The sequence below is a fragment of the Triticum aestivum genome, unplaced genomic scaffold, assembly GCF_018294505.1.
Source record: "Triticum aestivum cultivar Chinese Spring unplaced genomic scaffold, IWGSC CS RefSeq v2.1 scaffold34471, whole genome shotgun sequence".
NCBI lineage: Eukaryota > Viridiplantae > Streptophyta > Magnoliopsida > Poales > Poaceae > Triticum > Triticum aestivum.
The window spans coordinates 12,073-24,926 of NW_025225875.1; the positions used below are offsets into that span (position 1 = coordinate 12,073).

The 12,854-nt window shown below is 43.4% G+C and overlaps 1 pseudogene; it reads left to right on the forward strand.

Annotated features, from left to right (window-relative positions):
- The first annotated feature begins 5,404 nt into the window (after window positions 1-5,404).
- Window positions 5,405-6,676, forward strand: LOC123172404 (aspartic proteinase nepenthesin-1-like; annotated as a pseudogene).
- The last annotated feature ends 6,178 nt before the right edge of the window (window positions 6,677-12,854 follow it).

The window sequence follows — 12,854 nt, forward strand, 5'->3', positions numbered from 1 at the left end:
GGTTGAGGAAATAGAACCAGTAGGCTTGATGAAGACAATGATTTGGTCGACCAGTTCCAACTGTTGTGATAGTTGTACGTCTGGTTGGAGCGGCTAACTATTTAAACTCGAGGACACACAGTCCCGAAAACACAGTCCTCACAGTATTCTCCTTGAGCTAGGATCACGCAAATATCGCCCAACAGTAGTGGTAAGTCTTCACAGGTGACTTCGAAACCTTCACATACTTGGTCACTCGGTGATTCACAATTTCTCTTGGATGCTCAGACCATGACGCCTAACCGTCTGGAGGATACACAGTGCTCAAAGGTAACAAGCGTTGGTTCCACACAAGAATAATCTCTTCAGTGATGCTCAATCACTTTGGGTTTGTAGGTGTTTGGGTTTGAGATTTGAGTTTTTCCCCACTTGATGATTTTCACTCAAAGTCCTCAGAGAATGGGACGCTCTCAAATGACAAGTGTCAGTTTCTCTCGGAGCATCCAACAACCTAGTGGTTGTTCGGGGCGGCTATTTATAGCCTAGGGAGCAGCACGACATGATAAGACATAAATGCACTTCAATGATATGACCATTAGATGGGTAAATATTTAAGGACAGCTGGCGCGTAGTACATCAACGGTCGGATATTTGAGGTTCAAATCCCACCGACTGTGTTCGCTCTGAAAGAGGACGGCACCAGCGGCGGTGTCATCATCGACTCCGGCAGCCCCACTACGGCTCTGGCCGAGAAGGCATACGCCCCCCTACGCAAGGAGCTCCGGAGGCAGCTGAACGGGAGCCTCGTGCCGCCGCCTGCTGACAGCGAGATGGACCTGTGTGTTGCGGTGGCCCAGGAAAAGAAAGTACCGTCCATGGTGCTCCACTTTAGTGGCGGAGCGGACATGGTGCTGCCGCCGGAAAACTACTGGGTACCGCTGGACAGTTCCACGTCATGCATGGTCATGGATACATCCAACGACATGAGCATCATCGGCAACTTCCAGTTGCAGAACATCCACCTGCTCTACGACCTTGCCAAGGATGAGCTCTCTTTCCAAGCAGCCGACTGCAGCAAACCCTGATCACCCACGTGTAGTGTCACTGAGATAAATTTATTTCAACTCATGCATATGTGGAACTTCCATTGATATTGATGCTTCGAAGTTCAAATAACTGTGATTTAGCATTTGGAAGTCAATCGATTTATATTTATGGGAGTGTTTGGCACTCCAAAACCGCCTCAAACGCGTGGGCGGGCGGCCCGGTTAGTGACCGGTCAAAAACATCCGACCAGACGGACGCCTCAAACCGGCCTCAAACGCCCGAGCTGACTGGCACCCGCATATCCAGCCCAAATATGGGAAGGATATGGGGAGGCCCGGGCATGCCTGGCTTCGTCCATCACGTTGGTTCCGGCCCATGCTGGCCCACACGACCCCACAAATATTCATCCCCATCCGCTCCTTGTGCCAAACCCTAGCCAGTTCACTCCACTAAACTCCACCACCCAAACTCCGGTCCGGTGATCTCTGACCTTCTCTAGCATGGCAGGCAGTGGATCTGACTCCAACCAGCACGGATTCGTTGGCTGGGGTGTAATCCCATGTGGGTCGGAGGAGCCAATGCTCAACCAACGGTGGGATCTATCCGACGTAGTCCATTGCGTCGACGCATCGGATTCTCTAGGGCTAGATCATCGTGGTCCTATCAGGAGCCTTCCAATCTATCTTTCCCCATCACCGGTCCGACGGAGTATGAATCCTACCGGGACCGGTGTGCCCACCATGGGAAGGAGAGGATCAGGGTCGCTGAGGCTTAACTCGCTGCCGACATGGCGGCGGCGGAGGCAAATGATGCGGTGACGCACACTGCCGCAGAGAAAGAAGTCATCCGCCCACATTGTAAGAAGCAGCAGCGGAGGAACAAGCGCTCCCTCGTCCGAGAGTAGAATCTGCGGTCTGTGGCATGGCCGGAATGCCCTCCCAAGGAGGAGAAGGAGGGCTGTGACAAGTCTGAGAGCTCTGTCGATGAGCAGATCCGGCTTAATCCGTACTATGTTTTCAACCGCTACTTTGGCAAGAAGGACGTCAAGTGCGTTGGGAAGGGCAAGGGCAGTGGTGGATGTTCTTCTAAATAGGTAGCATGTAGGTAAAACATGCCAAATTTTGGTAGTCCGATGGCATATCGTGACATAGTAGCTAGAGGATGTGTATAATGCATCATTTACGTAGTTGCATGACTTTGTATAAATTTTAGGTAGGCTATAATTGAGGTGTCTGATTATGAGAAGGGCACGACTATGCTAGTACTACTACTACTCCATTTGGGAATGGAAAATTGTTTCGTGGAAATCAAGTCACAATGAGAACTCCGTGGCAACCATGTTTGATACTTTCAGAAAAACTCTAAAATCCGTGGTATGTTAGAATGGTCTTGTACTATGAAGTATAAACATGTTCAGTTCAAAGTATGGATCCATATTCATTTGGGAGGTAGAAAAGGAAAAAATATGCATAAGCAGTGATGTCGTACAATTGGTCACTATTCATTGGTGACTTTGGTCATACCTCCTACAGTTGATTAAGATTCAAACATCAAATTTTAAACCCTCGAACAACCTCAACTTCAAATTTTTCTAACAATTTTAAACTTTCACAAATACATTTTATTTGGTTTTTAACTTTATTTGGATTTAATTTGAGCTCATCTTTCCCTAAAGTCAACTATTAACTCCAAGGTATTTACTAGGTCTAATTTAGTTAATTAAACCATATTGCATTAGTTTTATTTAAATTAGACCTAGGGTTTCAAACTTATGATCGAAGTGTGTTTGAATTAAATTCAAATATCATTTGGATTTCCTAAATTCAACTAATAACTAAAGTCCATATTATAGTTTCTGAACTCATTTGTATCATAATTTTCTTATTAAACAATTTATATTTCAAAGCTTAACCAATGTAGGTTTAATTTCTATTTGAAATTTGGGCTCTTCTCTATCATGTTTAAAATATATTTTTTAAATTATTCACATATGAACTAAAGTGTTTTGACATGAAACTATATTTCTCTAGGCTCAATTTGCAAAAAAAGAATCAATTTATTTGGATTTTTAATTTGCAAGTTATACCCTATTTCAATTTGAATTCATTATGTTTGAATTTAAATTTTAAATTATTCAAAAGTGAAATGTTTCTGGGCAGGGTGAATGTACATTTCATTAGGGCCATTTTGCAAAATGAATCACCGAATTTGGATATGTAGATTATGTGTGTTTTAAGTTCAGGCGGTTTTCTGTAAAATTTTGTTTAGGCAATTTGGACATATAATTCCTACACTTATAATTCCCATTTGAATTTGAATTTGGTTTCAAAACTAAATGTGTTTCAAATTGAGTTTAGAAAAATGCCATAGGGTCGAGCTCATTGTATAGATTTGTTGAACTCATTTTCCTGCCAAAATAATTGCAAAGACATTTTAAATAATTTCCCTTTGATTTTTGAATTGTTTTCAAAACGAATCCAACTCAAGTCATACAAAAATTAACTGGCTTGGATATTCTTGGGACTTACTAAGGTTCGCCTTGTGCCCAATAATATTTCAAATGGTTTGGTATCTACCAAGGCTTGCTAGGGTTTCAACTACTGATGGTGGGATTTTATCCCTTCTAGGCAACAATCAAGCAAAACAAAGTCGCACGCAACCAATCATAGGCAATCATAGATATTTCCTAGCAAAAATTTTATTCCCTGTGACTTTTTTTAACATACCAGGTTTGGGAAAAATCTGGGATTTGACAATAAGGAAGCCCGCCCAATCCAATTCAAGGTTCAAGCCGGCACCCCAGACTTGATTATACTAGCTAGTGCACTAATTTACGAATGTATCATAATCGATCCTCCGCCAGTTGGTTTGTTTCCGCTTATTATCCAAACTAGCTACATACCCGTGCGTTGCTACGGGATGGAACAATATTTGAAAAATGGTTTCGTGTGACCGATTGTCCTCGATCGTCACCATTTTCTTCAAAGGCGCAATTGGAGCCCACGATCTTCAGTACTTGGTCGTCCTCTAGTGAGCGACCCTCGATTGTGTGGACGTCCTGCTGAGCACGATCGCCATCCATCTGGGTGAACACTTGGTCGCCCGTATCATGAGGGCTTGTTGGCCATTTTTCATGGTGGCAAGCATTGCTCGGCCATGCCCTGAGAGTCTGCTGGTACTCGCCAACGTCAGCAAAAGTCTGCTGGCCTTCCTCACCCGCGAGCGCTTTTAAATTGATTTCAGGCGAAGAAAATCCCTACTCCCTCATCCATATATATAGGGCCTAATATGTTTTTCGAGGTTGGATTTGACCATTGATAAAATTAATAGTATATGAGATGTATCATATGAAAATGATATCGTTAGAAACTCCTTCCACCTATGAATTTAACGGTGTGCTTGATGTAACTTGCATGTCATATTTATTACTCCAACATGTGGTCTGAATTAGCCTATAAAAACGCATCAGGCTTATATACGGATGGAGGGAGTACTTCTAATTGTCTGTAGGGCTAATTAATTGTCTGCCTAATTGATAAATTGCATTAATGACTTAGTTTTAAAATTGATTCGATGCGAAAAAAAATCTATTTAAATGTACCTAATTAATTGCATTACTCTATTTCTATTTTTTGCATTAATGGTTGTGGGCGAACAAATACGTACATATTCGTTCCTAATAATTGAGATTCGAAGCGAAAAGATCTATTTTAAAATGAACCTAATTAATTGTAGATGTAATTAACCGCCTGGCTAATTTTTTGTATTAATGATTTGATTTTCAAATGGATTCGGTGCTAGTTTTTCAAATCGTTTTTGCATTAATGGCTGTATGATTTATTCGGTGTGATTAATTTTCTACTTAATTCATTAATTGTCTTATTAACTAGAAAATTAGCTACTTCTAATTATCTGTAGGCCTAATTAACAGCCTTCATATTCATGAATCGATTTTCAAATTGATTCAGTGCAAAAATATTCCTATTTAACATGATCTAATTAATTGTGCATTTAACTGTCTAATCAATTACATTAATGGCTTGATTTTTAAATTGACTTGCACTCTGTTTCTATATTTTTGCATTAGTGGTTGTGTGCAAACGACTACAAACAGATTCACCTTTAATACTCCCTCCGTTCCTAAATGTAATTCCTTTCAAAGATTTCAATACGGACTACATACAGATGTATATAGCCATATTTTAGAGTGTACATTCATTTATTTTGCTTCATATGTAGTCCGCATTAAAATCTCTAAAAGGATTTATAATTAGGAAGGGAGGGAGCAGTAGAGATTGCATATATAAATATAGAGGCCACAGGTTGCAATTAAGCTATAACATGGTGTGGAGCCAGCACCGAACCAACGAGTGAAACAATGGAAATAAGCCTGGTGCTGATCGTTGTTGTGTTGTGCTCCACTGCTGCTACCCTAGTTACTTGTACTAGCGCGGGGTTCCACATGGAGCTCACCCATGTTGATGGCAAGGGGAGCTACACCACGGCGGAGCGCGTGCAGCGGGCCATGGCCAGGAGCCGGCAGCGCCTGGCGTCCTTTGCTGACGTGAGTGTGCCGGTCCACTGGAACACCAGCCAGTACATCGCTGAGTACCTGATCGGCAACCCACTGCAGCGCGCTGAGGCCATCGTCGACACAGGCAGTGACCTCATCTGGACGCAGTGCTCCACCTGCAGCCTCAAAGGATCTTGCGTCAAGCAGGGTTTTCCCTACTATAACGCGTCCAACCGGACAGCTTCCATCCCGTGGCATGCAACGACACCTTGTGCTTGGCCAACCAGGAGCACTCCTGCGCCAGGGGCGGCGGCTGTGCTTTCGGGGCCTTCTATGGCGCCGGCGTCGCCAGAGGGTCCATTGGCACTGAGGTCTTCGCCTTCCAAAACGGCACGGCGAGGCTCACGTTCGGCTGCGTCGACTCGCTGATGATCACTCCGGGGTCCCTCCACGGGGCGTCCGGTCTCATAGGGCTTGTCCGCGGCCCCCTGTCGCTCATCTCTCAGGTGGGCGCCAAAAAAATTTCTTACTGTCACACCCCCTATCTGCGCAGCAACGCCACCGCCGGTGCCAGCAGCCATCTTTTCGTCGGCGCCTCGGCGAGCCTTAGCGGCGGCAGCCCCGTGATGTCCATGTCTTTCGTGCAAGTCCCAAAAAAAGTACCCATTCTACTACGTCCCACTCACCGGGATAAGCGTGGGACACACAAGAGTGTCCATCCCACCGACGGTGTTTGCTGTGAAACAAAACGGCAGCGGCGGGGTCATTATTGACTCAGGCAACCCCATTACGGCTCTGGTCCATGGGGCCTACTGGCCCCTAAGCAAGGAGCTCCAGAGGCAGCTGAACGGGAGCCTCGTGTCGCCACCTACTGGCACTGGAATGGACCTGTGTGTGGCGGTGGCGCAGCAAAAGTCAGTGCCGTCCTTGGTGTTTCACTTCAGTGGCGGAGCAGACATGGTGCTGCCGCCGGAGAACTACTGGGTGCGGCTGGACAATTCCACGTCATGCATGGTGATGCATACATCCAACGGCATGAGCGTCATCGGCAACTTCCAGTTGCAGAACATGCACCTGCTCTACGACCTTGCCAAGGACGAGCTATCTTTCCAAAGAGCCGACTGCAGCTCACTGTGATCACACGTCCGTTCTCCGGGAACTCACAGCTCGCGTGGCTAACAGGGATGGACAAATTTCTTATGACCGCTTGTTTCAAGCTATTATCCTGTCGTTAATAAAAATTGAAGCTAGCTCAATTAGTACAACGTTCGGACCTGTTGGTGATAGATTCAAACCTTACGTCGTTGGTTTTTTCTTTTGAGGGTTTACGTCGTTGGTTCTAATCAGACAGGATCTCAGATTTTTTTTTCTGCTAATAGAGCAGGCTCAACAGCTCCACCATAGGCTAGGGCCAGCTCAGGGTAGTCCAAAAGCCCAGATAGATTAGAAAATCAATAATTATGGAGTACTCTTTACAATGGTCACTCTCACGGAAGCAACTAGTCATGAGCGCTCCTTCGGGAGCCTCACAACGACAAACGCCACTTGGCGCACTCTTAGCCGCCGGCCATGTGTTTCTCTGGGCGCTCCGTCTGAATTTTGTTTTTTTATTTTCCCGCACACGTTTTTGACTTTTTAGAAGATTTTTTCTGGGTTTTTACGACGTTTCGGTTTTCCACCAGTCTTCCTTAGCTTCTGGAAAAAAAATCAAAAAATTGTGCGAAAAAACACGTTTTCTTTTTTCTTTCTATCTTGAGAGTCATGGTTTTGCTTCCACGAGAGGCACGGTTTTGCTTTTGCCAAAGTCACGGCCGTGCCTATTGGAAATAGAAAAAAAAATGCATTTCCAATTTCTTTCCTTCCGCGAGAGTCACAGCCGTTCCTCTCGGAAACGAAAAAATAGAGTTTTATGTTTTTTCCTTCCACGATAGGCACGGTTTTGCTTCCACGAGAGGCACGGTTGTGCTTTTGCGAGACTCATGGTCGTGCCTCTCGAAAACGAACAGAAAACGTGTTTTCTGTTTTTTTCTTCCGTGAGAGACACAGTTGTGCTTTTCGCTAGAGGTACGGCCGTGCCTCTCGGATAAAAGAAAACGCGTATTCTGTTTTTCTCCTTCCGCGAGAGACACGGTTTTGCTTCCGCGAGAGTCACGGTTGTGATTTCGCGAGAGGTACGCGTGTCTCTATCGAGAAGGGAAAAACCCCATGCTCCCGGTTTGGTTTTTTCGTCCGCTTTTTTTTCGTGAAAAAGTTTGTGAAAATCTATCAACATGGGATCTAGTTTTGAAGATCTCAACGCGAGGAATTGAACGGCGAAAACGGTTTGACATTTGGACGCACGGTTTAAGAGATAAAACATTTTGAATAAACGGATGTACGAAAAAAGGGAAAACTCCCGGGTTGCGACAAGTGGTGCACATGTAGCGTGCCACTCGTCGCATCCTGGGGAATGTGAGAGTAATTTTTGCAATGAGTACTCCTCAATTAGTGATTTCTCACTCTCACTACTCAGGTGGTGCACTGCATGCGCGCCACTTCTTGCAATCCGTGAGTTTTCATTTTTAGATTCGTTTATTCAAAGGTTTTATCTCTTTAACTATGCTTCCAAATTTTGAACCGGTTTCATTGTTGCATTCCTCGCATTGAGATCTTCAAAACTACATTCCATGTTGCGAGGTTTCGATGAATTTTTTCACGAAAAAACTAAACTGGGAGCACGTTTTTTTCATTTCCGAAGAGGCACGACTACGCCTCTCGCAGTAGCAAATCCGTGCCTTCACGAGTAGTAAGTCCGCGCCTCTCACAAAAGGAAGAAAACGTGTTTTTTTTTCTTTTCGAGAGGCACGACTATGGCTCCGGTGGGAAAATAAAGAAAAAGCGTTTTTCGCGCAAAAAAAACTTTTTGGTCCAAAACCTAAGAAAAACCGCTTGAATACCCGAAGGGATGAAAACACCAAAAAAATAATCTAAAGGCAGAAAACGCGTACAAAAAGAGTCCGGGGGGAGCATCCATAGCGCGATACGTGGCGGCCACTAAGAGCGCGCCAAGCCCTCCCAAAGTGACCATTGCGGGTGCTCCCGAAGGATTACTCGTTGATTAGTTCCTCTCGATAGACCAGGTGTACTGTATGGCCAATCCTAATCCGTGTGCAGGTCACTAACCAAAAACCTGGCACGCCTGAATCCTATTTGGTGACCGCTGCGCCACTTAAAGGTGTGTTTACACGAATTGGCCCACACCCCCTCAATACCAGACTCGGCCCAATTTTTTGTTTTCTCGTTTGCTCTCAGCCCGCAGGCGACGCCACAAGCGCCTAGTCTAGTCCGGTTTTGGGAAGCTCCCAGTCTAGTGGGGAAGCTCCGAGTCCGGTTTTCATTTGGTTTTCCTACCAGTCTCTCTCTCTCTCTCTCTCTCTCTCTCTCTCTCTCCCTCCCCCCTCTCCCTCTCTCCCTCTCTCACTCTCTCCCTCTCCCTCCCTCTCCCTCTCTCTCTCTCTCATAAGCTAAAAACATTGAAGTTAAGGCCTCTCTCCGTGGCGCCTGCTCATCCGTCATTGGGCGGTTTCCATGGCGCCTGCTTCTGTTGGCATCTGTTGTCGGGCGGCTTGCCATAGGATCCATTGGGGGGGACGCCAGCCGTTCGATCTACCCACACGGCTCCCACCCTGGCGACCTCGCTGGCATAAGTGCAGCAATAGACTGGAGGATCCAATAAGTGCGGATAGAATATGACGCCCAAGTTTTCCTCTAAGCTGTAGGAAGTATATATGATCTTGGGCCAATGATATGTTTTTTCAAGAGATGAAGTTTGTCTTCGTGTTTTACAACTTTCCATTGTCTTTCTTTCCTAGAAGTTCTAATAAGGTGGTTGACGCTGTCATAATGTATGTGGCAAAGCTGGAGCAAATCCGCATTTTCACTTGGAAACCAAAACCCAGTTTCAGAGGAATGGGTATGCCTAAACACCTTTGAAGATCGGACTTGATGAAGCTAAGACACTGGGTAGGTGACACAAGTTGGTTTGCCAGATATCAAACACAATTTTTTTGGCTCCCGTAGCAACGCACGGGCAGACGCCTAGTTAAGAGATAAAAACAGAAACATTATATGCAAAAATCCCATCTAGTAGGAAGCTGGCCTCAACTATCCTGTTTTTAGAGACATCTGTTCAGTAAATACCATGGCTTCTAAACTAATTTCATGAACAACAGAACGAGTATAGTGAGAAAGGCATGAGTCATAAACTGGTTGATGAAACAGAACAAATTTCCTCGCAAATAACTAGTACCGATGAAACTAACCAAAGGTTTTTCTCCAAAGGTAATTGTGGAATGAAACTCTATGAATAATGAGTATACTGATGAAACTAACCAATTAAATTATATGAAGTGGGAACAAGAAATAATTTACATATGGTTCTGCCAACCTAGAAATCCTCTTCGACATTTCCAAAAAATGACGCACCATCACAATATCTTAACCTCACTTTATTCCAACTGTAAAAATCTGTAGGTTTAAATGAAAAATTAATCATCGGATGATGTAGTGTGGTGCGTCTATGATATCACTACACTAATGGCAAGATTGATCCAGCTTCACAAAAGATTTCTCAAAGCCAACCAGAACATCAAAGTATTACAGTGTGCGCTATGCCCACTCTAGTAAAAAAAGGTCCGAAAGTTACCTGGGAGTAAATCATTGAGAAAACTTTATACGGTGACCATGGATCAATCAAAAACAAGGATGCGGGTAAATAACCTGTTTAGTAGACTGGCCACTTTATATATGGAACTACAGAACATCAGAAAAGTCGTCGTTCATCTATACACCACACTACAGAACATCGGAGCGAGTGAGCGAATGCATTCATGACATAAGTAACCCATCTGCTACACAGGAGTAACTCTAGTTCTCTGTATAACATGAAGATCTCATTGAATATTGGTTTCCGTATGATATTCTCCTGACTATAGAATTTAAACTAAAGCCAACCACATCAAAAGATTTACTACTAAAACTTATACTGTTAGAAAAAAAAAGAAATTAGAAAGAAAATAATTATTGTACATCTAATACAATGCAACTGTAGCACTAGTTCTCTATAACCGTAAGAAAGACATTAGTACCACACCAAAAAAAATCAACTACAGCCAAAATATTCAAATCGGTCGTTCGGAGGGCCAGAATAACGCAGCTGAGAAGAAAGAAAAAACGCAGGAGGGACATGCTTGTGTAGCCATCAAATATTCAAATCAGTCGTGTCGCATGGTGTTCATGTCTTTTTTTTGTCTTAGGTGCGTGCTGTCCAACATCCAAGTACGAATCCGTCTAGGAAGCTAGCTTATCAAATAACTAGTCCTCCGACGGATTAGAAAGGCCGGCCACAGCTCCATGGTGGCACCAAGCTTCTTCCTTTTCCACAACATAAATTCTAAATTGGATCATAATTAAGTCTGTATATCTCTGCGAAGGCACTCTTCTACCAAAATAAAGACCACAATGTCTTCAGAATGCTGATTTGTTCATAAGTGTGACTATTTCCGGGACACTCATTTCTATAAACAGAAGGCTTTAATAGAAATAGTTATTAATGTCTTGTCATCAACTACTGGAATAATGGTCCTTTTATTCCAACTGTAAAAATCTGTAGGTTTAAATGAAATTTTTATCAGAGTATGATGTAGTGTCGTGCATCTATGATATCACTACACAGAGTGTATCAGAAGATTGCTCCAACTTCAGAAAAGATTTCTCAAATCCAACCAGAACATCAAAGTATTACAGTAGGCGCAATGCCCACTCCAGTCAAAAAAAGATCCGGAAGCTACTTTGGAGTATCGTTGACAAAACTTTATGCGGTGATCATGGATCAATCAAAAACAAGGATGCGGGTAAGATAACCTATTTAGTACACTGCTCATTTTATGTACCGAACTAAAAAACATCAGAACAAGTCATCGCTCATTTCAACACCGCACTAAAGAACATCGGAGCAAGTGAGCGAATGTATCCGTTCACACAAATCAAGGGCATGTGCTTGGTGATCTGTTCATGACATTAGTGACCCATTTGGTGCACAAGGAGTAACTCTAGTCGTCTATATAACAAGAAAGTCTCTATAAGTGTAGAATTTAAACTAAAGCCAGCCACATCACAAAAATTTAGTACTAAAACTTACAGTGTTAGGAACAAAGAAATTAGAAAGGTACTATATTATACGTAAATACAATGTAACTATAGCACTAGTGCTCTACCCCGGAGATCTCTATAACGGTAAGGAACACATGAGCAGCACACCAAAAATCAACTACTACCAAATATGTCCTAAAAAATATAGTCAAAATCAGTCGATCACAAACTTCACCCACGGAATAATTTCAAACTCATTCAACCACTCGAGTTAGCAGTGAAATAGCAAGAAACTTCATATTGGGAGCACGTTTTTCATGAATTTTTTCGTGAAAAAACTAAATTGGGAGCACGTTTTTTTTCATTTCCGAAGAGGCACGACTATGCCTCTCATGGAAGCAAATTCGTGCCTTCATGAGTAGTAAATCCACGCCTCTCATAAAAGGAAGAAAACATGCTTTTTCTTTTCGAGAGGCACGACTATGTCTCCGGTGGGAAAAAAAATTGAAAAGGCATTTTTCGTGCAAAAAAAATCTTTTTGGTCCAAAACCTAAGAAAAACCGGTTGAATACCCGAAGGGACGAAAACACCGAAAAAATAATCTAAAGGCAGAAAACGCGTACAAAAAGAATCCAGAGGGAGCATCCATAGCGCGATACGTGGCGGCGACTGAGAGCACGCCAAGTCCTCCCAAAGTGACCATTGCGGGTGCTCCCGAAGGAGTACTCGTTGATTAGTTGCTCTCGATAGACCAGGTGTACTGTATGGCCAATCCTATTCCGTGTGCAGGTCACTAACCAAAAACCTGGCACGCCTGAATCCTATTTGGTGTCCGTTGCAACACTAAAAGTGTGTTTACACGAATTGGCCCACACCCCCTCAATACTAGACTCGGCCCAATTTTTGTTTTCTCATTTGCTCTCAACCCACAGGCGACACCACAAGCCCCTAGTGTAGTCCGGTTTTGGGAAGCTCACAGTCTAGTTGTGGGAAGCTCCTAGTTGGTTTTCATTTGGTTTTCCTACCGTTTTTCCTTTCTTTTTTCTATTCATTTCTTTTACTTTTTCTATTTTTCGTATATAATTTTTACTTTTATTTAAATTTTCATGATTTTTTTCTAAAAAACTGCAAAAAAATGATCAAATCCTTGAACGTGCGAACTTTTATTTGAACTCCCAAAAATTTT